Source organism: Tachypleus tridentatus, chromosome 1, assembly GCF_004210375.1.
Source record: "Tachypleus tridentatus isolate NWPU-2018 chromosome 1, ASM421037v1, whole genome shotgun sequence".
NCBI lineage: Eukaryota > Metazoa > Arthropoda > Merostomata > Xiphosura > Limulidae > Tachypleus > Tachypleus tridentatus.
Window position 1 is genome coordinate 69,823,122 of NC_134825.1, and position 25,348 is coordinate 69,848,469.

Here is a 25,348-nt window from a genome sequence, read left to right on the forward strand (position 1 = left end):
AACTGGCCATGCCGGACGGTTATATTATTAACGTACAGAATATTTTCACTACATTGTATAGGATACTATTATTATATGTACACATCACAGTTATTGTATTAATGCACAAAAAACTAGTTCCTACGCTTTTGCATTTTATCTCCATATAAATAAGAGACGGTGAGAGTTACTTTTAGTACGTAGCTGTAATTGTTTCTAAGAAAACAAACAGTTACAGCTAAAAAAAAAGAAACTATTCTATGTACAACCGTAACTTTACACAAAATTAAAAACCAAACAAAACAAAACCATTTATTGCCCAAGTAAACGTTTTTTTTTAATGTGAAGTAAAGTATTCCATGTTCTGTTGTAGCTCCTTCAGCCGTGAAAGAGATATAATGTGACGGTCAATTCCACTATTCGTCGGTAAAAGTATAGCCCAAGAGTTAGCGGTGGGTGGTGATGACTAGCTCTCTTGTCTCTAGTTTTTCACTGTTAAATTAGGGACGGCTAGCGCAGATAACCCACAGGTAGATTTGAGCGACATTTAAAATAAAAATGTTCTGTTGTAGCGCAGATAGCTCTCGTGTAGCTTTGCACGAAATTCAAACCAAATCAAACCTGTTGTTAGCATCACCTACATTGTAGCAGTACGCGCATGAGTATCGAGAAACGATCAAACCAATAAATGCTGCACAGTGGTAAATTTATGTCATTTGCTCTTTACGACTTGAATATAATAACATTAATGACAGTCGGGTAATGGGCATCAAATACTACAAAAGTGGTAAATATTCATTGTACAAAATTGTACTGTTATGATAACATGAACATTTTATTAATCAATTATTCGTACAATTTTGTGTATTTGCTTGACTTTTAAAATAACTAAGGTATCATTATTTCTTCCAATAATATATATATATATATATATTAACAAAACGAGATTCCGTGACAATTATTAACCATATTATACGTTTATTCTTGCATAACATAGCTTTTCAAAGTTGGCTCCTAGATCTGAAAAAGTACAGTTTTCTGTTCGATTTGATTGTGCTGCCATCTAGCAAGAACAAAACGTGACAAATTAGATAAACGTAGAACACTGAAGTAGTTGTTAAAGATTAAATAACGAATGAAATTTCCAAACATGTATGGTATTTTTGAAGAAGAAAAATGATATAAAACCTAAAATATTATTTATTAATTGTTTTAGTTTAATTACAGTAACTTTCCAAAACAGACTGGATAGTGTATAAAAATGTATTCTGAAGACTGCTGTTATGGACATTAAAACTCTCGAGTATGATACAACGTTTCGACCTTTCGAGGTCACATTCAGGTTAAAACACCTTTTTGTTTTAACTTAAAGATCACCAAAAAGAGTTGAAACGTTGTTTTGTGCTTTGTTTTAATTAAAGTTTTAATACACATACATTAAGAATACATTTTTACTTCAAGTGGGTTTCTCATCATCGTGAATTTGTGTGCATAGGTATAACAACTACCAACTCACGAAACACGAAGTAAACTATAAATTATAACACAGTTTAATACATCGTGAGGTTTGTTCTAATAATTCTCACACTAATAAGGAAAAAAAGTCTAGGCAAGTTAAAGATATTCTTAACACCACTAATTATATTCTAAACATGTCATTGTGTTAGTTCTGAATGCCAGTAAGTGTCTTAATACTACTTGTTAAGAGGTTAATCCGTTAACTCAGTTAGGAGAACACTTGCTTGTTTGCGGATTTTTTTTAGCTCAAATCCCACCCGAAAAAATTAAACTTAGATTATCAAAAAAAAAGCGTCTAACAGATGTGGAACTATTTCACAATCCTGAGACTAGGTTCGTAAGCAGTCATGTTTGCGAGAGGGTTAGGTTGTGGTAATGCCCTCTAAGGAGCTTAACATGTAAACTTAGTTTATATATTACTTATTTAGCAACTGATGGGTCTGGGTCTCAAAGTAAAGCCACGAAAATAAAACAAACAAATTATCATAACTACATTTCTCATACCATTAATGTAATTGTGTGAAAAATTGTCTTCGTGTTAGAAATTATGCATAGATACACTAATGATTTTCTTACAGTCAGAATGATCTCAAATAGTGTTAAACGTTATTACAATTGATCTATTGGAACTTGAAAGTACACAATCACCTTGAATATAACAGCTTATCACGATTTAGATTTCAGTTTATTAAACAACAATTTTTTTTATGCAATGGCTATAACGAAAGAATTCTGAATTTTCAGCAGCTCAGTTTCCTTCCATTACATTCCCAGTGACACAATGATATGTCTGCGGACTTGCAACGCTAGAAACCGGATTTTGATACTGTAGTGGACAAAGCCCAGATAGCCAATTGTGTAGCTTTATGTTTAACTACAAATATACATGAAAAACACTCTCTTACTAGATAAGGTAAAATTATTATTGATTAAATGTTTTGTACTGTGAGATTTATGCGTTTAATATATGAATCGTAACTTTAGAATAGATTTATATTTGAGTAGTTTGATAAATTACAGTTAAATGTTTCTTTGGAGGGGTTGAGGTGCTATTTTCTTTTTATATATTTTACATAATTCTTTTCAATATAGCCGCGTTAGTCTCTCGCTGGGAGAGTCTTCCGATATACGATGCTAAAATAAGGTGTTCGGTGGTTACAGCAGATAACCCGAGGTGGCTTTGCTATTAGAAACTCTGACACAGTTAGAATTATAATCATTTTTTGTCAACTTTTACTAGATCTATTTATAGGTTATATCATTCAACGCGTACAAGTAGTTTTATTTCAGTGTTTGTTTGTTTCAGGTCAAAGTCACACTGGGCTATCTTCTAGGAATCGAGCTACGAATTTGACTTTCCGCTGTTTCATAGGGAAGAGTATCAAATATTCGCTTTATAACTACTTAACGTAGCTCGGCATGGCCAGGTGGTTATTGGGCACCTCTCGTAATCTGAAGGTCACAGGTTTAAATCCTTGTCACTTGTGTGTGTGTTTTCTTATAGCAAAGCCACATTGGGCTATTTGTTGAGTCCACCGAGGGAACTCGAACCCCTGATTTTAGAATTGTAAATCCATAGACTTATTGCTGTAGCAGCGGGCCTGGTATGGCCAGGTGGTTAAGGAACTGGACTCGTAATCCGAGGGTCACGGATTCGAATCTCCGTCACACCAAACATGCTCGCACTTTCAGCCGTGGGGACGTTATAATGTTACGATCAATCCCACTATTGGTTGGTAAAAGAGTAGCCAAAGAGTTGGCAGTGGGTGGTGACGACTAGTTGTGTTCCTTCTAGTCTTATTCTGTTAAATTAGGGACAGCTAGCGCAGATAAACCTCGTGCAGCTTTGCACAAAATTAAAAAAAAATCTACATAATGTGAAATTATATATCACGGGGCCTTTTTAATATCTCTAGTATAGTGAACCATATCAACTGTTTTATTAATGAATATCTTTAACTTTGTGATCACTAAACAAAAGAATTAAAGTCTCTTGAAATTTCGTTGCAAAATTCAAGTTTAAAAATCAGTCACGATTCTGTTTTCCTGGTTAATTACATGCGATTACATTACATTTGTTTCTTTATAAAGGCGAGATATAAATGAATTTATTTGTTTCGATAACATATGTAAGAATGTTTTGCATTTGTCATGCAAGTGAAGATAGGCATTTAAAATGAATTAAAATGTATTGAGAATATGAATCTTATGAAACGACAGAAAATGAAAACATTTTAAAAGATGGACGTAAGTCTTTAAAATTTCAAATAATTTTTAGTGACCTTTCACCAACATTAATACACAGACAAAACATCTCGAACGGTTTATAGTTGTTGAGTTAGCTAGTTCTTAATTAACACAATAGATGACACTAACAGGATTAGGCGCAAGAGTTACTTGTTCTGAGATTGGTGATGAGTAAGAACCGATGGTTCAACACATCACGTGTCAGATATCACAAATATTGATCACAATTAGACTAAAAACGAAACTAAAATTCAGCAACATCAGCAGTATTCTCACCAAAGAGGAGCTTTACCTGCCAGCGCTCAATAAAAGCGTAGCATTCAAATTTGAGTATCTATCACGGCAGCATAAAAAACAGAACTGCTATAACAACAGCCCGTATAATGTGAAATAACCTGGTAAAGGGCAATCCTCTCAAGAGTTTATCGGGGGATATGGTGAGCGTTTCGCTAAATAATGTATTTAATTTTACAACATATTTTTCATAGGCGAAATAGAGTATGTTAACTCAAGTGTTTAACTATCACAAAAATATTAAAAAATCTACAAGGTATGTAAAATCAAATCTTCGTGTGTGTATTAAGGTTATATTTGTATTAGTTGTAACTTAATAAAATAACACCCAACTGAAGTATTTGAATACATATGCATTTGTAATTAAGTACAAGGTTACACAATAGACCATCTGTGCTCTGCATACCAGGGTTATCGAAGCCCAATTTCTACCGTTGTAAGTCCGAATACGTGCCGCTGTGCAACTAGAAGGTTTGAATACATATGCAGATAAGAATAAAAATAAAAATATAGCAGCAACGCTGAATGTGTGTCACACTCATCTTAACTGGTCACTAGTATTAGACGTCAGATCACGTAATAACATGTGACTTTATTATATAAACACACAGGTAAAGAAGTATTCAAAAATGGAAAGTGATTTATAAACAAGAACTTTTCAAATTGTTTATGTAACGAGAAACAACAGCACAGTGGACATCATTAAAATTTGATCAGCCATCTGACCCATCAGTCAATAACTGTACTGTAAAGTGTTAGGGTAGTGCCCATTGAAAATGTTTATAAATAAGAATAATGTATCCAAAAGAGGAGTTTGAGTGATGTTACACTGCATTTATTATAAGTATGGTTATATTTGTAGTAGAAAATAACGAGATATGCAGTACACGCATTACAAATTAAAATCTCAAGTACACTGCAAACAGCATGTAAACAAAACTTTGTAAGCATTTCACACACAATAGTCATTGGTAAATCACTGAATAGCAAGTCGCCAAAGCACTTGTGAAAGTTGGTAGAGTATAACAAAAATTTCACGAAACTACAAATTTGTCAACCTGAATATCTGACTGACTAATGTTGTTGTAAAAAGACACAGCTCTCTCCTGCCTTTTCCTTGTAAAAATCTATATGCACACGATTGAATTACGCTAAATTGGCTAAAAGCGTTTTTCATAGTTTTGTTTATAACCTTAGTTATAATAATAACCATTCTGCAACACTAATAACGAGCTAAGAATATACTAGTAGCCATATTCTATGATTACGATCATACTTTGTGAGTTACCAAGAAAGAACCCGCCTTCATATTACGTGCGGGTGCACGACTTCTTATGCGCACACGCTATGCGCTCATCCTAAAGCTGAATCTGCTAGATAAAAGTACATGGACTAAGTATATTACCTAGATCCAGGTTCTAACTATGATCTAACCTATGGAAGCGAAGTTTTCAATTGTATACATTGGACTCGAGGGTTCTGTGTTGGACAAATTAATTCTATCATAGCATTCAGTACCTAAGACGTAATTTGGTGTTTTATGGCGCAAAGTACCTAAGATGTGAGCCTTCTATGTGTGGGGAAACACTACCTTGAAGTCTGACATGGCTTTGATCGAGCAATTTGCACTAAAATCATGAACAATAAGTTGTATAGTTTACTTTTGCATTGTTTTCAAACTAAGTGTGACCTATTGACATCTAAGGTTGTGGTTGAAATAATGCGATTTTTAAAATATGCCTTTCATGGAAACAAAAACAAGGAAAAAGAAGAAAATCCTGTGTTTATAACCTTGAAGTCTTTGCTCCAACGAAGAGATAACTACTGTAAGAATAGAAACAAAGTTAGAAACAAACCTTAGCCAGTAGTACAGCCAAAGAAAACGCTGTCATCCTGGCTAGATGAAAAGAGCACTATAGCAAAGATATCAGCAAAAGCCAGGAAACGCCGAAAGATAGCTCTAAGAAAAACTATGAGGGATAGGTCTATAGCTTAGTTACTCTATAGATTTAGTACCTCATCAAGAGGGGTCAAAGCAAATGTGTAAACACCCATAAAAACTTCAAAATTGAAAATTTGTATGTACCTCCGCATGGACATAATGAATCGCATATCAGTTTTGGTAAAGATCCATCCAAATCTTGCAAAATAGTTACGTGGACATACAACAGACAGTACTATTATATCTGAGAGGGATAGGTCTAGAGCTTAGTCACTCTCTAGACTTAGCACCAAAAAAAACCCTATAAGATAAGTGTAAAAAAAGTTTAAATAAAAAATGAGGAGTAAGAATTTTAGCACCCTAAATAAAGGAAACAAGGTAGCAATGGGTGGGATAACATTACAACACTTGTAAGTCTTTGACACGTGCAATCTCAAAGCGGGTATGACCTTTCCTAATTCGTGTTTTACTCTGACCTTTGATCTAGTTATAAACTTGAGACGAGTTTAACCAGTTGATAATCCTTTCTAATTACTCAACAAATTTAAACATTTCCAAAATCAGCGTGTTTGTTATTATGCCTTACCAGTTAAATAGCTATAATATTTACCACAAGCAAAGTATGACCATGGAAGCATCTTGTCTCACTTCCGATATCAACCCTTTCCTTTATCATGCATTTTGTTTACAACAAATAAATTTAACTTGTTTTGTTTCTTTGTTTGACGTTCAGTAGAAAGCTACACAATGGGCTACCTGCGCTCTTCCCACCATGGGTATCAACAACCGGTGTTTGGTGTTGTAATTCCACAGACATTCACTGTAACACGGGAGGAGGCAGAAATGTAGTTATATACACACTTTTCGTTTAGTCTGAAGAATTACAAAGTTACAAAAGCACTCGAAGTAGGAATGGGTGGAACGATGGCCACACGTACTTTGAGGTAAGACAATGTTAAAAATCACCAAGTGATTTAACGTTATCTCACCAATTCCTACCCTAATGGAGACCTTTTTACTTTTCATTTCGAGTCTAGTAGTCAAACTGACCAGACGTGTGGAATTGACTGCTACCATGATGTCTCTGAACTCAACAATTTCTTCTCTTTCGAATAACCCACCGGTAATTTTTGATGAATTACCTCTGGACTTAACCCCACGCCAAATAATCTTCTTTATTGAGCAATGTAAACCAGAAAAAAACAAAAATCCTTTGTCGAGGCGGAGTTTCCCTCCAACCCTCTACCTTGACCGACTTTACTTATCTATGTAAACCTTAGAATGCTGACATTAATGTCAGGTGTTCTATCACTAAAAACCCAACTAATTTCATTTCTGTTTTTTTTAGGAAAGTCTATCCTTTTATCTCCTCAGCAGTTATCCAGCACTCACTCGAAGAAGCCATCATCTAAACTCCAAGTGTTTCACTAAATCCTATCTAGAACTACTGCCCCCAACCAAGTCATGAAGGTAGTAACCATCTCCAAACCAGTAGCTGATCACATTCTAGTTAATGGCTGTTCCTTTTATGTTTTTTTTTCACTTTAAAGACAAACGCTTCCATCGTTGACCATCACTACAATTTTACAAGTACAGCAAGCCTAACTTACAACCACATTTATCAAGGAAACTCACACCGCCTCTCATAGCCCCACCTATCATCAATACAGCTTTATATTTCCTACATGTTAAGAACAACTTCATATAGACGATCACACACATTAGCCAACAGACGAAAACAACAAGCATCAGCACTAAATTCACTCAGCTACCACCAGTCCTGAAGATAACAACTACTACAGCTCAGACCCAAACCACACATATCACTACATTCAGCACATTGTTCTCTACTGACAACTAGCCAACATCCAGCCAGCAGATCCAAACCACACATATCACTACAGCCAACACATTGTCCTCTACTGACAACTAGCCAACATCCAGCCAGTAGATCGAAACTCGGATCGTCAAGAAAGGCAAATCGTTGAAGAACAAGACACTAACTTTCCCAGATTCTTTCGTTCAACACCTGACTAACAACAGATTCACGCATCTTTTATTCGACCACTCTACTGTTCAAGCATGCCCCAGAAACCTTCTAACTCTGACATCCACAATTCCAACAATGACCACGACGTCTTTTTCCTTGCCAGCTAATCCAACCGGATGTTTTTCTGGCCCTATAAGATGTATAAATCCCTTCTCACGTTTTAGTAGTATTATTAACCTTGTTTGTTATCTTTCAGCTATAGCCGGGCACGGCAAGAGTATTTTATTCGGCGCCCTGACCGTGAAAGTAGGTTTTCTCGGGTCACTCTCGTTTACCCCCACAGCAAAATTATCGCCTTGGAATATTGTAACCCGTGGTCTCTGTCTAAAAAGATGCTTTCTCACTTGAAGTTAAAACAAAGTTGTAGCCAAAGTAAGAAAATAAAAAGCAACAATTTTTATCTAAAAATTTTGTTCCAATCAATTAATCTTAATTTAGTAACTTTTACTTCACCCAAGCCTTGGCCTTAATTGTCTTCCAAGAACCACCTAGCCATCCTTCAAGCTACCATTGGCAAACAGCCAAGCCAACTTTCTCTTTACTACCCATCCTGTTTCACAGCTTCCCCCATCCAATTTTAATATTAATGTCAGTTGAGACCCACCTGGAGTAATTCAGTATCTATCATACCCTCCAAGTAATGCCATCATTGTTTCCTAGCAGAACGAGATCTTATTTCCACGAGCCGAGCTGAAAAAACACGAACGTTTTTTTTGCGCTCTGGTTGTCTCGCAAGCTCCTTCGGGGTTTGTAAGATATAAAATCAAAACCACTACCAAAATATACTGACTGGCTGACTGACTTTTACCTTGTTTCTTTGCTTTCCGGTTCTCCGAATCTTACTTCTTTATTTTTTAGTTAAAGTTTCTTTACACTTGTATGTATATTTAAACATCAAAGGTACTCAGTTTTAACCACATAGTACCTTGATAAAATAAACTTAACACTATTTAAAGCTTGTCATTGTTAGATTATTTAAACGATTTTATTACCAAACCCAATAATATATCGTTAATGAACTCCGAAAAAAAGTACTAATAGTTACGCCATACAATACTTAACTTCAGTTCATAATAACATTATATCTTATATATTCTCACAATGAAGGCAAAATATAAGGATTCTGCATCTACAAACATTGCATTCTTGTTCAAAAAGTCATATTGATAAAAAAGGGAAATCGTCAGGTAGGAGGTAGAAACGCAGTCTCAGCAGGACATTCAGAAAACAACAAAGAGTCATATTCACGAATATCAATAGAAACGTTTTCAGTCAATGTGCTTGGCCAACTGGAAGACCGTTATATCTCCTAAACTTCTTCACGATGTAAGTTTCATGTGGTATGATTTTTTATTATTAATGTAAGTCGTGCATTTAAAGAAAAGATTGATCGATGCAAATGTAATAATAAGACATTATTTCTTAGTAACGTCGTATATAAAAGAATAACATATTTTAGTTTTTTTTCATCTCAAGAACAACAGCTATGGATAAAAATCAAACATATTATCCTAATATTTGACAATTTTATTTATTTGTAACATTTTAGTGTCAATACCACTTACCTTTTTGCAACAACTTATTATTTTACTTCGTTGTCAAAAGATTGTTACCACTTACTCTTAACCTAAAAGTATATATGTTTTTTCATCTTCTTGCGTTAAGGTTAATAAATGCTCTTAAAGTTACAAGCCTGTATTTTTTTCTTTAGTGCTGCGTCATTGCCACTCATTCTTGTTCCAACAAGTGTTTATTTTCTTTACCTTGTCGTGCTTCTGCGTTTTTTGTTTTTTTTTTTAATTTTGCGCAAAGCTACTCGAGGTATATCTGCGCTAGCCGTCCCTAATTTAGCAGTGTAATACTAAAGGGAGGCAGCTAGTCACCACCACTCACCGCCAACTCTTGGGCTACTCTCTTAACAACGAATAGTGGGATTGACCGCCACATTATAACGCACCCACGGCTGAAAAGGCAAGCATATTTGGTGAGACGTGGATTCGAACCCTCGACCCTCAGATTACGAGTCGAACGCCTTAACCACCTGGCCGTGCTGGGCCCTTGCTTCTACTTGTCGTCACAAGTATACGTTTTCAATTTTTGTCAGAAGTCAATGTTTTCAGTTTTGTTGTAGTGGAGACTAAATCTGTAAATTGAGAGCGAGTACTCGACCAGTATCCCTATTCTGGAATGCGAAAGTCGATTCTAGAGTTAGTAAAAAGTAAAATTATGACATATTTGTTATTATCATAGTATATATTTTGTATGTTAAATAACTTCCACGTAGAAACGGAAATCTTGTAAAACCACAATGAATAAGTCGCAGTAACTTGCTTACTAGCTAACGTATAGCCCGTCAAAAATGACAGAGTAATTACATTCTAACCTCACATTGTGTAGGTAACTGAAGTGGATAAATTTTGCGAAATTATAATATATAGAAAAGCCAGTGTGTTTTGGTAACACTGCGCTCCAACAATGGCTTTGTTTTCATTAAAAACGTTGATGATATAACATAAAATACCTTAAATCCAAAACAATTTAAATATAAAATTCAATCGATATTTTTACTTTCATCATAAATTATATGCTCTTGGCTATGAGACACTAGATGATCTCACATTACTTCCTTACTCTCGGCTTATCATGCCAATATTTACTACATTTCTTAGGTTTCGTAATGGGTAGACAACTATCGCACTATTCTATCTGAATTAATGCATTTTGGCTTATATGACTCCTCCTATTTCGAGAAAGCGTGACGTGACACACACTGTCCTTTATACAGGTTAGATACGCGTTTCTATGGTCGTTAAGAATTATTGTGGATATCAAAACCTTCTTATATACACAGTTTTATAACCAGCTGATTTTAATGAAATTGATTTAACATTTTTTGTTTTCAACTCAATTTTGTTTGTTAATTTATGTTAAAAAGTTGTTAATGTTGCTTATCCAACATTTGTATTACGGACATTATTCGTGATATAAATATTAATTTCGTGTTAATTAAATTTTTAAATAACAGTTTTCGAGAATGTTTTTATGTTTCTCTTTTTATATTTCTGAAAGACAGTTTTTAGAATTCGTAGCAGCAGAAAGTGTTGATTAAAAGGTAATAACTTCAGATAATTTTTTTCAGTTTTCCTTAAAAATAACTCAATTAAAGCTACTTATTTATCTATTGACAGTTTTACATTATAGTTCCTATAAAAGCTCTGTTCAAGATATTTCATGGATATATTGAAATTTCTATGTTCTTGCTACGACAAAGACACAACTACTGCTTTTAAATAATAGTATAGTATGTCTGAGTTTATTTTTTTTAAGGAAAATATGTGTCATATGGTTGGCCAAGTAAATTAACTCATACGTGAAAGTAGTATACAGATTAGAATACTGCTAACATTAGTCATTATTAACTAGATTAACCCACACAGGAAAGTAGTATATAGATTAGGATACTGCTAACATTAGTCATTATTAACTAGATTAACCCACACAGGAAAGTAGTATATAGATTAGGATACTGCTAACAATAGACATTATATAATTATTAACAAGCAAATTTCATTGGATTAAAAATGTGTTACCCTTAAAGATGAATAGATGTGAGAAAGAGACGAATGTAATAAATAATACAATCTCGTTCTTAACTGACGTATGCCAAATGAATTCTGGGAACAAGAGTGATCGGGTGACGAGGAGAAAGATATTTTGTATTTTTATTAATTCTTTCTTACTGTCCAATGACGAGTTATGCTTTCAAGAATATATATTTAGAAATAGAAAAACAAATTGACTCACCTAAATAAACGCAGATTAAATTCATCACTTTCTACTGTTAGCGTTAGAATTAGTACACAGCGTAAACTTTGTGGTGGGTAAAGTAAGGATCCCTTGACATTAGAGAGTAGTGTTTAAAAAGCTCATTCCAGTACTCACTATTGCACGTGACATGTTAGATGTTTTTTAGATTTATTCACTGCAGTATAAATAATGGCGGAATACAAGTTATTTTGAAAGTAATTTAATAGAGGTTCTACAGAGCTGACAATCAAACTCTGCAAAAATGTGCATAATGTACATTGCTCATCACATTCATATTAATCTGAAAAACAACATATAATTGCACCATTTTTTTATTTCTGGGCAAAGATTTGTGGTTCGCTTGATCATGTGGTTTGGAACTCTCAACTCGGACTTTGCTGATCACGGGTTTGAGTCCCATCTTACCACACATGTTTGCCCTTACAGTCGTGCGAGAGTTATAATGTGACGGTCAATCCCACTATTTGTTGGTGAAAAGAGTAGCCCAAGAGTTGGCGGATGGTGGTAGTAACTAATTGCTTTCCTTCCAGTCTTTTGCTGCTAAATTTAGCAATTATCGTAGAATTAAAACAAATAAATAAATATTATGGTAAGGAAATTGTATTTTTTTAAGCTTCACATGGCTCTAGAATAAAAATTTTCCAAGCTGATAAATAAAAATTTGCAAGCTTATTTTACAAGTGCAAAGTGTTCAGTATAAATCAAAATATTTGTCATTTTTACTTTGAGAGATGACTAATAAGCATTCATATTTTATACATAATTAGAAAATTGTGTAAATATGAAAGTCTACAGTAGTTTGGTTTCTAGTTTATATTACTTTGGTCACAAACGTATCGTTTTGTTTGATATGACTGTGACGGTGTAAACGGCCAACACGACAGAGGAAGACTCCTAGAGATCTTAGCTATCTACTTGAAAAAGTAAATAATTACCTTTATAAAGAGTAGGATTTCAAAGATTTCTTTTATACACAGTTAAATAATTACCTTTCTACTTCCCGGCATGGCCAGGTAATTAAGGCACTCGAGTTGTAATCTGAGGATCATGGGTTCGAATCCCCATAACTCCAAACATGCTCGTCCTTTCAGCCGTCGGGGCATTATAATATGACGTTCAATCCCACTATTCGTTAGTAAAAGAGTAGCTTAAGAGCTGGCGGTAGATGGTGATAACTAGTTGCCTTCCCTCTAGGCTTACACTGCTAAATTAGAGACGGCTAGCACAGATAACCATCGAGTAGCTTTGCTCGAAATTATAAACAAACCAAACCTTTCTACCGGAGTTTTAATACTTTCAGTGATCTATTTTAAAGATTTGAACCGTTAGTATCCAAAAGAGTAGGAGACCTAAAGATTTTATTTTTGTACTTAGAACTATTATTCCTTCTTTTTTATAATTAATAACCTTCGCTATGCCTAAGTCACTCTTCTGGTTTTTGTTAAAGTGTAACCTTCATGTTTGTCGTTGGAACCAATCCTTCATATATACGAATAAAATTAACTATTCATCCTCTCAAATGTACCTAAACCTTCATCTTCATGTCTATACTTAATCCTTTTTTTTATAACAGTTTAACACTTCAACTGTATGGTTACAATAACCATTAATCTTTAAGACTGGAAGTTTATTTGTTTGTTTTATTATAGCAAAGCCACATTGCGCTATCTGCTAAGCCCACCGAGCGGAATCGAACCCCTGATTTTAGCGTTGTAAGTCCGGAGACTTACCGCTATACTATCGGGGGTACGAGTGGAAGTAAACCTTTGTTTCTATGATTACAATTATTTTCGTTTCTTTGAAAATTAGACGTTTCTTTTACTGTCTGAGATGAGATGATATAAATTTCTTATTGATAATGGATATTTGAAACTACGTCCAACGTAAACACGATATGACTGAGAAACGCATATATTTACATATGTACATACTTTTTTACTTACCTTCAGACACAAGTATATGCTTGCATCTGTACAAACAGATATATTAGTTTTTTGAAGAAATGTTGATCAGAATAAGTAAGATACAACAGAAAAATCTGTTTACTTTAAGATGAAAGGAGAACAACGTATAGAACGAATGTAGTTAATCTATTGATCGACATTAAAACCAGTTAGTAAATTGGTATTTAAAAAACACGAATAAAATACCCAACAGCTTTACATTTCTATAGTGTGGTGAAATACTTAGGGCTCGAATCACTGATAAACAAATAACCGAAGTATTTCCCATATGTCTAAAACAAGAAATCTTCCTTGATGGCACTGCTTCGAGTGGAAAGGTCTTAACTGTAAAACACAACTACAAACGATGAACTAAAAGAAACTTAACAAATATTACTGGGAGGAGCCAATGTTTACTAAACTAAGTTTCTAAGATAGAATAAATTTCAGTTGTACGATCAATAGGCAGATTTATAGATTGCATAAAATTCTTAGAGTGTATATACCTCAAACTGAGACGATTATCCCTAAAAACGATTGATCTAGCGTTACTTAGAATAATAATAATTATGTTTTACAGGTCCTGCTATTGTTCTGAGATAAATAAGAGAAAAAAAATAAGATAAAGATAATTTTTGGTTTGTTGAGTTCAGACCGTAGTGGAAATGTATAATTTGTTTATTTCAGATTTTCGCTTAAAACTACACATTGGTTATCTGCGTAAAATAATCTGTAGTTTTAAAGTATTGGACTATGGGAAAGGCAGCTAGTCAGTGGCATCAACTAACAGTTCTTGGCTTACGCTCGTTTTATCAAAGATCTCACCACTACTATTATAGCGCACACATGATCCAAAGTACTAAGCGCATTTGTGGAACAACACGTGCAGTATAGGGTTTTAACAAATCTCTCAAGATACAATAATTTAGAATCATTTCACTAGTACGTTTATTGAAGCATTATTATTGTTTTCAGTAACAAGTCACTAAATATATACATAAACCAACGATGCAAATGAAAATAGTATTTGAAGCACAAATTTAAAACTATTTGACACAAAAGAAAGTCCACTGAAGTAGTACATAGAGTGGCAAATATTCGTATTTGCTATTTATAGTTTTAGTGAAAACGTTATCCATAAATAAGAAGATTTGAGGCGTTTCATTAATCGATTTGTTTGTTTGTTAAACGCAGAGCTACATGCTGGACGTTTTATGCTATAAGTCTACTGGTTAACGTCCATCTTCTGGGAGGCAATTAATTTGATCAAAGTAGTCAAAAATAGCGATACATAAATATTATTTTATTTGGATACGGAGTAACCTATGACTGCAAATACTTTAAAGTTAGTTTTCGTATTTTGTACAGGATTATAATAAATTCAAAGGAAACATTCTACACAGAACGGATAAGGAAACTGTCGAATATTTTATGTTTATGTACGACATGTCAGGGTTTTTAAACTTTGACATGTAATACAAAAGTTCAATCCTTTCTGTTTTCGCAAAATGTTCTTTATTATACATTTAAAAATCAAAAACTTAAAAAACATAACTTTTGTTCCAAATAGTAAAAGAGTAACTCAGATGTTCCTATCAAATTACTTTTAAATCATTTAACCTAAGTAATATCGAATATTTTTGAAACAAAATCAAAAGTTGTACCTTCCAGAAAATCCAGCCTAACTTTGCATGTGCTGATGCTAGTTAGTGTCCATGAGATATGATGAGGTATTTCCTCTTTTTACACAGAAAATCCAAAAACAAGTAGCTACAAATAGTTTGTTTGTTTTTTGAATTTTGCACAAAGCTACTCGAGGGCTATCTGTGCTAGTCGTCCCTAATTTAGCAGTGTAAGACTAGAGGGAAGGCAGCTAGTCATCACCACCCACCACTAACTCTTAGGCTACACTTTTACCAACGAATAGTGGGATTGACCGTCACATTATAACGCCCCAACAGCGGGTAGAGCGAGCATGTTTGGTGCGACGGGGATGCGAACTCGAGACCCTCAGATTACGAGTCGCACGCCTTAACACGCTTGGCCAAGCCGGACCAGCTACAAATAAACATAGTTTTTCAGAAATAATCTCTGTTAAACCTCTTCTCAATACAATCCACATGATCATCAAAATAAAGTTCAGTTGTTTTAGTGTGTGCTTTCTTATAGCATACTCCCATCAGCTGTTACTGAATTCACCGAGAGGAATCGAACCCCTTATTTTAGAGTTAGAAATCTGTAGACTTATTGCTGTACCAGCGGGGTACAGTTGTTTTAGTTCAAAATTATATGAACTCGACTAAAAGGTTTGGTTTGTTTTGAATTTCGCGCAAAGTTACTCAAGGCCTATCTGCGCTAGCTGCCCCTAATTTAGCAGTATAAGACTAGAGAGAAGGTAACTAGTCATCACCACCCACCGCCAACTCTTAAGCTATTCTTTTACCAATGAATAGTGGGATTGACCCGTCACATTATAACACCTCCACGGCTGAAAGGGCGAGGGTGTTTGATGTGACGGAGACTCGAACTTGCGACCCTCAGATTCTTTTCTTTTCTTTCTGTCTTGGAAATATTATCTTATTATTAAAATACAACACGTTTTATATAATTTAATTCTAATTTTGAACTTATTTTCCTTCTCTGATGAATAAAGTTGACCTCAGCCTAACAACAAATTTGTTCTCTTTTATATTTATTTGAAAAAATCTTTTAATGTTATCTTTCTCGTAAATCTATGTAGATCTTTCTTAATATGAATGCCATTTGATCTGTTGTTTAATGTTTTAGAGTCTAATTTCTTTCTGCTTTAAAACCGTCTTATTAAGGATTAAATGGCTTAACACGGCCTGATGTTTAAGACAATCGACTAGCTTTTTTAAGAGTCTCGGATTAGAATCCCTGTCATCTAACATTCTCGTTCTTATTTGCCTTGGGGTCGTTATAATGTGACAGTAAATCGCACTATTAACTGGTAAAAGAGCAGCCCAAGAGTTGACGGTGGGCGATGTCGACCAACTGCCTTCCTTCTAGTTTATCACTGCTATAATAGGGACGGCTAGCGCAGAAAGCCCTCGTTTGACTTTGTGCGAAGTTCAAAAAACAAACAAAATTAAAAACCTTCAGGTATTCCACGTGGGGTATTAGAAGGATTTTAATTTTATTAAAGTAGCCATACTTGTTTTGTGCACAGTTTTAAGTTAAATGTTTGTGTGTTATATTGACATGTATATTTGAATGTTTTTGTTTTTCCTATAGAGTTTTTTCCTATCATTGTAAACTTACGTCTTTGATATGAATAATATTTTCTATTTCTATATATAAAAATAAAATATTTTTTGGGAGTTCAGAATCTTCCATTCGCAAATCCATGATAATTTCTTCTATTCTTCTGCATAAAGTTCTTTTACTACTTCTACGTAACATTTGATCATAAAATCCCTAAATCCCGAGTGTTTTCTAAAGTGTTAAACCTTTCTTCTTCAGTAGCAAACTAGGAATCACATTCCTGTCAACCTTTCGAAACCGCTTGGGTGACAGGTTTTTTTCTTCATCTTATATCAAAATTTCTTGACCTTACGTGTTTCCTTTATGGCAGTTTATGTCCTCTTGGAGATGTTCCTAAGTCCACAGTGGTACAGCTGGCTCACACCGATAGAAATCAGCTTTCGATATCCGTGATGGTCAGAGCACAGCTACCTTTTGCTTGGTTATAAACAAACAAACAAAGAAAAGAGATGTTCCGAAGATCATTTTTCTTTTCTCAGTCTTTCTTGTTGTTTTTTTTTACAATTTTTTTTCCAAATTTCAATTAGAATTTTAAGCTTTCTTTATAGGAAAAACAAAAACTTAATTACGTTAGAGCTACTTTATACGTATTTCAGTTTTTGATTCGCCACTGTAGCTTGTAATGCTTCAATTTCCATTATCTCTATTTCAAGCTCTGAAACTCTTCGAATATTTTTGCTTCTTTCGATAAAGTTGATTAAGTGGAATACGAAGTTTATGAGGGATAAGTAGTGACGTTTCCTTATTTATACACGTTTTCAATAGGGAGTCGAGTTTCTCCTTCACTTTCACGGTTTTTCATAAAAATACCATTATCTTCAGAACTCGCTTTTACTCTGGTATACAATTATCTACTTGGATAAACGTATTTTGGGAGCGCTATGAATTCAATTTTTTCTTAGTATTTTCAAAATATTTTCCTGTTAAATTTCTAAGTTATTTCTTAATTTCTAGTTTCCATAATATTTCTTCGTTTTTAAGTATAGCTCGAATATTACCGTTAATTAGTTCAACAATTATCTAATAAACGTTCTTGCTTAATGGGTGTACAAAGTCCTTTCCCAGTTTTTTTTTTTTTTATTTCGCGAGGGCTATCTGCGCTAGCTGTCATTAATTTAGCAGTGTATGACTAGAGGGAAGGCGTGTGTGTGCGTGCGTTTTTGTATAGCAAAGCGTCATCGGGCTATCTGCTGAGCCCGCCGAGAGGAATCAAACACCTTATTTTAACGTTGAAATCCGTAGACATACCGCTGTACTAACGGGGGACAAAGGGAAGGCAGCTAGTCATTACCACCAACCGCCAACTCTTGGGCTACTCTTTTACCAACGAATAGTGGGATTGGCCGTAACATTATAATGTCCTCACGGCTGAAAGGGCGAGGATGTTTGGCGCAACGGGGATCCTAACCCATGACCCTGAGATTACGAGTCGAGTGTCTTAGTCACCTGGCCATGCCGGGAAGGAGAAAGGTAATTATATAACTGTGAATAATAGTAATCTTTGAAATCCTACTCCTTATAAAGGTAATTATTTACTTTTTCAAGTAGAAAGCTAAGATCTCTAGGAGTCTTTCTCTGTCGTGTTGGCCGTTTACACCGTCACAGTCATATCAAACAAAACGATACGTTTGTGACCAAAGTAATATAAACTAGAAACCAAACTACTGTAGACTTTCATATTTACACAAAGTTCTAATTATGTATAAAATATGAATGCTTATTAGTCATCTCTCAAAGTAAAAATGACAAATATTTTGATTTATACTGAACACTTTGCACTTGTAGAGTAGGCCTGCAGACTTTCCCTTATCAGCTTGGAACATTTTTATTCTAGAGCCACGTGAAACGTAAAAAAACAAACAAAAATGGCTGATATCGATGTTAACACTTTTATTGATAAGGAGAGAACAACGTTTCGACCTCCCTAGGTCATCTTCAGGTTAAAATAGAGTGAGTTTGAATGTGACCGTTGGCGGACACATGTCTTAGGGACAAGAGTATAAACGGCAACGGGATTGCAGGGGGCGTTGCGGGGGAAGTTAGGTTATTAATTAGTTTTGATAGAAAGGTATTCTTTTATATTCGTTGATTTTTGGTTTTAGTTGCTGTATAAGTAGGGCTTTTTTGATTTTGCGTTTGTTTATGTTTGTTTCTCTACTTATTATTCGGATGTTTCTATGGTTATGTTGTGTTTATTTGAGTTGCAGTGTTCAAAAACATGTGAAGGTAACTTTTTGTTTTCTTTGAATCTGGTTTCCATTTTTCTACTTGTTTCTCCAATACAGAAGTCGTGGTAGTTATCACATTGTATTTTATAATTAATGTTGATGTTGTGTTTGTCAGTGTAGTTTTTACATAGTATAGAACGTAGTTTTGAACCTGGTTTTGAATAAATTTGGTGTTTACTAAAATGTTCTGTTTTGTTGAGTTTTTTCCAAATGTTAATTATTTTTTTCGCTGATGTCGGGAACATATGGTATGTAGCAGTATACGGTTTTGTAGTTTGTTGTATCTTGGAATTTATTGTTGTTTGTTTGTTGTTGAGCTAGATGTGTGTGTATAATTTTTTCAACGGTTTTTTTAGGAAGTTGGTTGATGTTGATGAAGTGTTGCTTTATTTTGTTAATTTGATCGTTAATTTTATCGGGTGAACATAGTTTTTGGCTGTTTTTATTTGGTTGCTTAATATGTTAATTTTTGTATGTTTCATGTGCTGAGTCCCAAAGAATGCATAATCCAGTATGGGTGATTTTACTGTGGATTTCTGTTTTGAATTGTGTATAAGTTTTAGTGATTTTGAGGTTACGAAATGCTATTTGGTTAGTTTTTCCTGTTCACAGGTGAACTTAACGTTGGGGTGTATCGAGTTAATGTGATTGAAGAAATCTAAGTATGTGTTTTGTAGATGTGAATCCAGCAGTTGTATGATTAACATCAGTTGTATGATCAAGAATGTTCTTATTTAATATATCTGTACCTAGAAAGATATATTAGTCACTCAGAAATCTCCTACGTACTAAACAAGTTATCTCGGAATAATTTGAAACAAGAAAAAATATTTTACTTAAGACAAAATAAAAAACATTCTAATGTTGCATAGGGTAATGTAACTTTAATTCCCGAGATGGGATGAAAAAAATGTCCCCCTTCAGTGACACAGCATGTCTACGGATATACCTACCTAGAAACCGGGTTTCGATACCCATGGAGGGCGGACCATATATAACCCACTGCATAACTTTATGCTTAACTAAAAACAAACAACTGATGAAAATTTTTTATTTGAAAGAACTAAATATATAATTTATAATATAACCTCTAAATATTGTGATACTTTCTGTGAAAAAAACATCTATAAATAGTATGAAAGAAATTACTGGTGATTTGTTTATTATTTGGAATATAGTTTTGATACTGAAGTAGTTATCGGAGTTTTAAAATGTTAATAAGTGACTTTAAAAGTAAACGGATTGGACCTAAATACATATTTCTATATGCAATAAATGTGTGCCTTTCTGAGATTGAAAACTTAGATGTATACATTTCTTAAAATAATTAGTATTAAATTTCAGAAGTTTGTTTGTTATTTGTAGTTGTGTACACATCCACACACTGGGTTATGTGTGCTCTGCTCACAAGAGTATCAAAACCAAGTTTTTAGTGTTGTAATTCGGCAGACATTCCGCTGTGCCACTGGGTGCAATTTTAAAAGGTATGAAATAATAATAAGAATGATGGTTTATAAAATACCCGAAAAAATTATATATATAGTTAAAAATAAAACATCTTAGAAGTCATAGCAATTTTTAGTTTTCTTGTAACGTTTATTTCTCCAACCGGTGATTTTTATTGCCCCAAATTTAAGTACTCAATTTTTAAGTTGTTTCAAGTCCATAACAATGCTTGCTTTTCTGTTATGAGATTATAATAGATATAAAAGAACGTTTATTTAAATTTTAACAAATGTTTATTCGATATGTTTCTCTGTGTGTTTGTGTGTTTTTCTTACAGCAAAGCCACATTTTAGCGTTGTAAATCCGTAGACATACCGCTGTACGAGCGGGATGCTACATGTTTCTGTAATACGGCGATGCCACTCGATCTCATACTTTTTAATTCATTTATAGTAATTGATTAACTTATAATAATAAAATAATCTGTTTCTCACTAAATGGAATTACAGCTTTCCTTAGTATACTAAGCTGGCCACGTCAGCTAATGATCTGCAATAAAGAGAGTTTATTATGTTATATTAAAATATATTTGAATATGCAAACAATAAGGTTTCATGACAAATCCAACACTGACCAGAACTATATTCTGACATTTGGTGAGCCTTAGATAGTTTGATGCCACCGAAAATTGACCTAGCTACTTTCCCTCTAGTTTTACACTGCTGAAGTAGGGACGGGTAGCGCAGATAGCTCTAGTATAGCTTTTCACGAAATTAAAAAAAAAACAAGCATCAAACTTTCACAAAAGTATTTTAGCAATGTGCTTTAGTATTTTGTGTACCAACATTTTATTTCCTATACAGCGTGTAATATTTTTTTGTACTTTGAAAATATCTTTCATCTCACAGGATATATTTATGCCGGTTCTTCAACATGTACGGCTCTGAGTTTTGTAATCGACTTTGGTTTCCTTTTTATACTGCAGTCTTCAAGTCAATCCATAATATCTCAATGTCATTCATGTGTGGGGACTTAGATGGCCAATCCGTAATTGTCTTTTTTTCTGAGAAATTTCGTTTGTAGAACGCTTAGGATCATTATACAAACTTTTTTCTAATAAGCCTTTTTGTACAACGTAACCAATGAAATTGCAAAACACATTGATATTTTGAAGTATTCTTTGGTATTTTTATAATAAAAAAATTGTCAGATTCTGAATGAGAAAACCCAGCCAACACCATCTCATAAATCCTTCCATGTTTACCACTGGGGATGTTGAACTTTTCATGAAATTCTCCTCCCACCCGTATCGCCGCTTTTCAGTGAAGAAAATTTCTATTTTGGAATCGTCTGACCATAAAATTTATTTGAAGAAATCATCAAGATTTCTTCAAGTATTCAATGAAAAATCTCCTTCCCATTATGTATTATTTTTAACAGATATTTGCATTTTGATTTCACTTGTGCACTTTAATTTTGTTAATTAATGTATCGTAGAATCGTTAATTTTTGACTTTCTTGACTAACTTCTCTTGTGCCAAACCTTTTGCACTAATGTGAGAACTTTCCGAATAATTCTTTTTCCAGATTTTGCAGGAATCATGCTTCATCACCATACTTGTATTAATTCGCACTATTTCCATTTCTCATGCGTTTTTCAGTAATAATGTAGACAGCGTGTTTTGGTAAACCAGATCTTTTTGTAATTTCTTGTATTTTTCTTTAGTTGTTCACTACCGTTTTAGAATCGCTTTTGTGCTCTTCAATTTTAACCACATTTTTATCACAAGTTTCCAAGTTATTTTTTAGTTTTTAATGATTATCTACTCATTTATTCTAAACAATTGGTTCTGGCTTTGAATTTCGCTCAAAGCTACTCGAGGGCTATCTGCGCTAGCCGTCCCTAATTTAGTAGTGTGAAAATAGAGGGAAGGCAGCTAGTCATCACCATCCGCCGCCAACTCTTGAGCTACTCTTTTACCAACGAATAGTGGGATTGACCGTCACATTATAACGCCCCCACGGCTGAAAGGGCGAGAATGTTTGGCGCGACGGGGATGCGAACCCGCGACTCTCAAGTTACGAGTCGCACGCCTTAACACGCTTGCCCATGCCGGGCCTATTCTAAACAAACCGTCAAGTGTTGGTTTTCAATCACAATGATTAATTATCGATATTTAGAATAAAGTAGCTTTGATAAGAAATATGTTGATTTATTATAAAACCTACTCTTTGCGTGTTATTTTTCGATTTATGAATGTTATGTAATAACTCATTGTTTTATTACAAAGTAGAATCTCTACTTTAATTTACACATTTCAATAGAATAATAAAAAATTAGGATAGGAATCAAATTTTGCTTTTCTTCTTTTAACTGACCAAATAACTTATATGAAGTATGTAAACAGGAAAAAAAACCCATCAATATTTGACTAAACTGCTCTTGCTTTATCTACCTGTTGTTCTGGGTCATTAACCTTTAGAATCACCTATGTTTTATCTTGAGAAAGATTGCTGTAGGAGAGCATAGTTGAATATATTATATATATTTGACGGCATTATTGACCAAATGTGAATGTAGGAGAGCATAGTTGAATATATTATATATATTTGACGGCATTATTGACCAAATGTGAATTATGTATTGCTAAGGGAATATATATTCTGTCTATTTATAATTGTCAAACGATTCATAATGAAGTTGGTTACGCATGGGCTTAGAGAGTAATCATCCTATTAGCTTTTGTATATTGGTTATCTCTCTCGCTATATTTTATTTATATATTATTCAGTTGCTAAAACTAGCCCTGTGTTTTGTCTGTGAACACGCCTGGCTGATTTGAACTTGTTCTTCTTACGTTTAATGCAAAATTATTTGTTTCATCTGTCAGATTATATCCAGTTTCTCGTTTCAGCTCATTCAGTTGGAAAACTCAAACTTACCTTGGCGCAAAAGTTTTGTCAAACATATTGCTCTTTGCGATTACTTATATTGTAGTTTAAGTTATTAGTGAACTTGAGAATACCACACCTGGATGTAATTTTCAGAGGTAAGCCGCAGTCTCTGAACTATTCTAGTTTTCTCTCGCTATTTTAAAAACAAAAGTTTTATTTACGACGCTCCACCCCAAAACGTGTGTGTGTGTATGTACGTGGGGTAAACTGACGGATTAGCCTGGTGGTATGGCTCTGCAATTCGGAGCTGGCGAATTGAGCCATAAGACATTCTTTACACTTCAAGCTGTAGGTGTGTTGTAAGAGTGTCAGTCAGTCACTTAGCGTAGATTATAGATGCATGATAGGGTGCTACTTTCTGACTGATTGTTGTCCCTCTGATCAGTAATCTCAAATTAGGGAGAGCGACACATAGCCTTAACAACCATAAGTACAAAATACAACTCCTATATAAATTATTAGACTATTATTTTACTATTATGTTAAAACTGAACAAACGTGATGTTTTACGATCAGGGCTTTTGTCACGTAGCCAATGGTTTTCCAGCTCTTGTACTAACTAACAGCTATTATGAATGAATTACTCGAATATATATATCTTTGCATACTAGCTTGAATATGACTTATAATATGATATATTATTGAAACCTCTACTACTTACATACATGCATTCTCTCCCCAGTGGCACAGCGGTATAGCTACAGATTTAAAACACCAGAAACGGGTTTCGATACCCGTGGGAGGCACAGCACAGGTAGCCCACTCGTAGTTTTGTGCTTAATTACAAACAAACACACTTATCACTGTGTCATTTCCTCTAAATTATACAGCTTTTAATAACGAAAACTTTCATTCTCCAGTGGCACAGCAGTACGTCTGTGAACTTTCAGTGCTAAAAACCGAGTTTTGATACCCGGGATGGGTAGAGCACATATAACCCACAGTATAACTTCGTGCTTACCTTCAAACAAATAAAATAATATTTTAAAAGTATATTATCAGTAAATAAGTTGAATGTTTAGCTTCACACACATATATATATCACCATAACCATCTTTTCACTGCAGTTTTGTTCTTTAAAAAAGCAATAATATTTTAAATCAGTTAATAACAATGCTTGTACAGATCCTTTGTGGATTTCAGTATTTATTATTATTACAAGCCATTATATATTAATCTGGTGAGTGCGACATATCGGGCTGATTTTCCTTCTAATGTAAGTACAGAAAAGCGAGGAAACGTTCGCTTTGACTTTTTTAAAGTTTTAAATATCTATACGATTATTTCAAATTAAAGATCCATATGCATACGAATTTTAATAATAGCTTCAAGTTATTTTTACCTTAAATTAACATTTAATACATTTCTTATAGACACAAATCTATCATAAGAATCTTTCAACGAAATAACTCAAATTAAGTTCGTTTTAAAAGAGTAATGCAGTTAAAATGTATAATATAGAACTATTTGTTACATATCGTTAAACATAAGGCTATGTGATAGGTTATCTGTGCTCTGCCCAACTAGAATATGAAAACCCGATTTTTAGACCTATAAGCCCTCGGATTTACCAGCCATCGAGGGGGAGTTAAAATACTGATTTTCCAAATTAATCGGATTCTTGGTATGTAAC

General features: G+C 34.0%; 1 long non-coding RNA gene across 1 annotated transcript in view; it reads right to left on the minus strand.

The window, feature by feature from the left end:
* Nucleotides 1-790: 790 nt before the first annotated feature.
* LOC143250604 (uncharacterized) overlaps nt 791-25,348 on the minus strand; it is a 31,763-nt gene continuing 7,205 nt past the window's right edge. The window contains exon 2 of the long non-coding RNA XR_013028256.1: nt 791-1,042. This is a non-coding gene — a long non-coding RNA (uncharacterized LOC143250604). The remainder of the gene's footprint in view (nt 1,043-25,348) is intronic.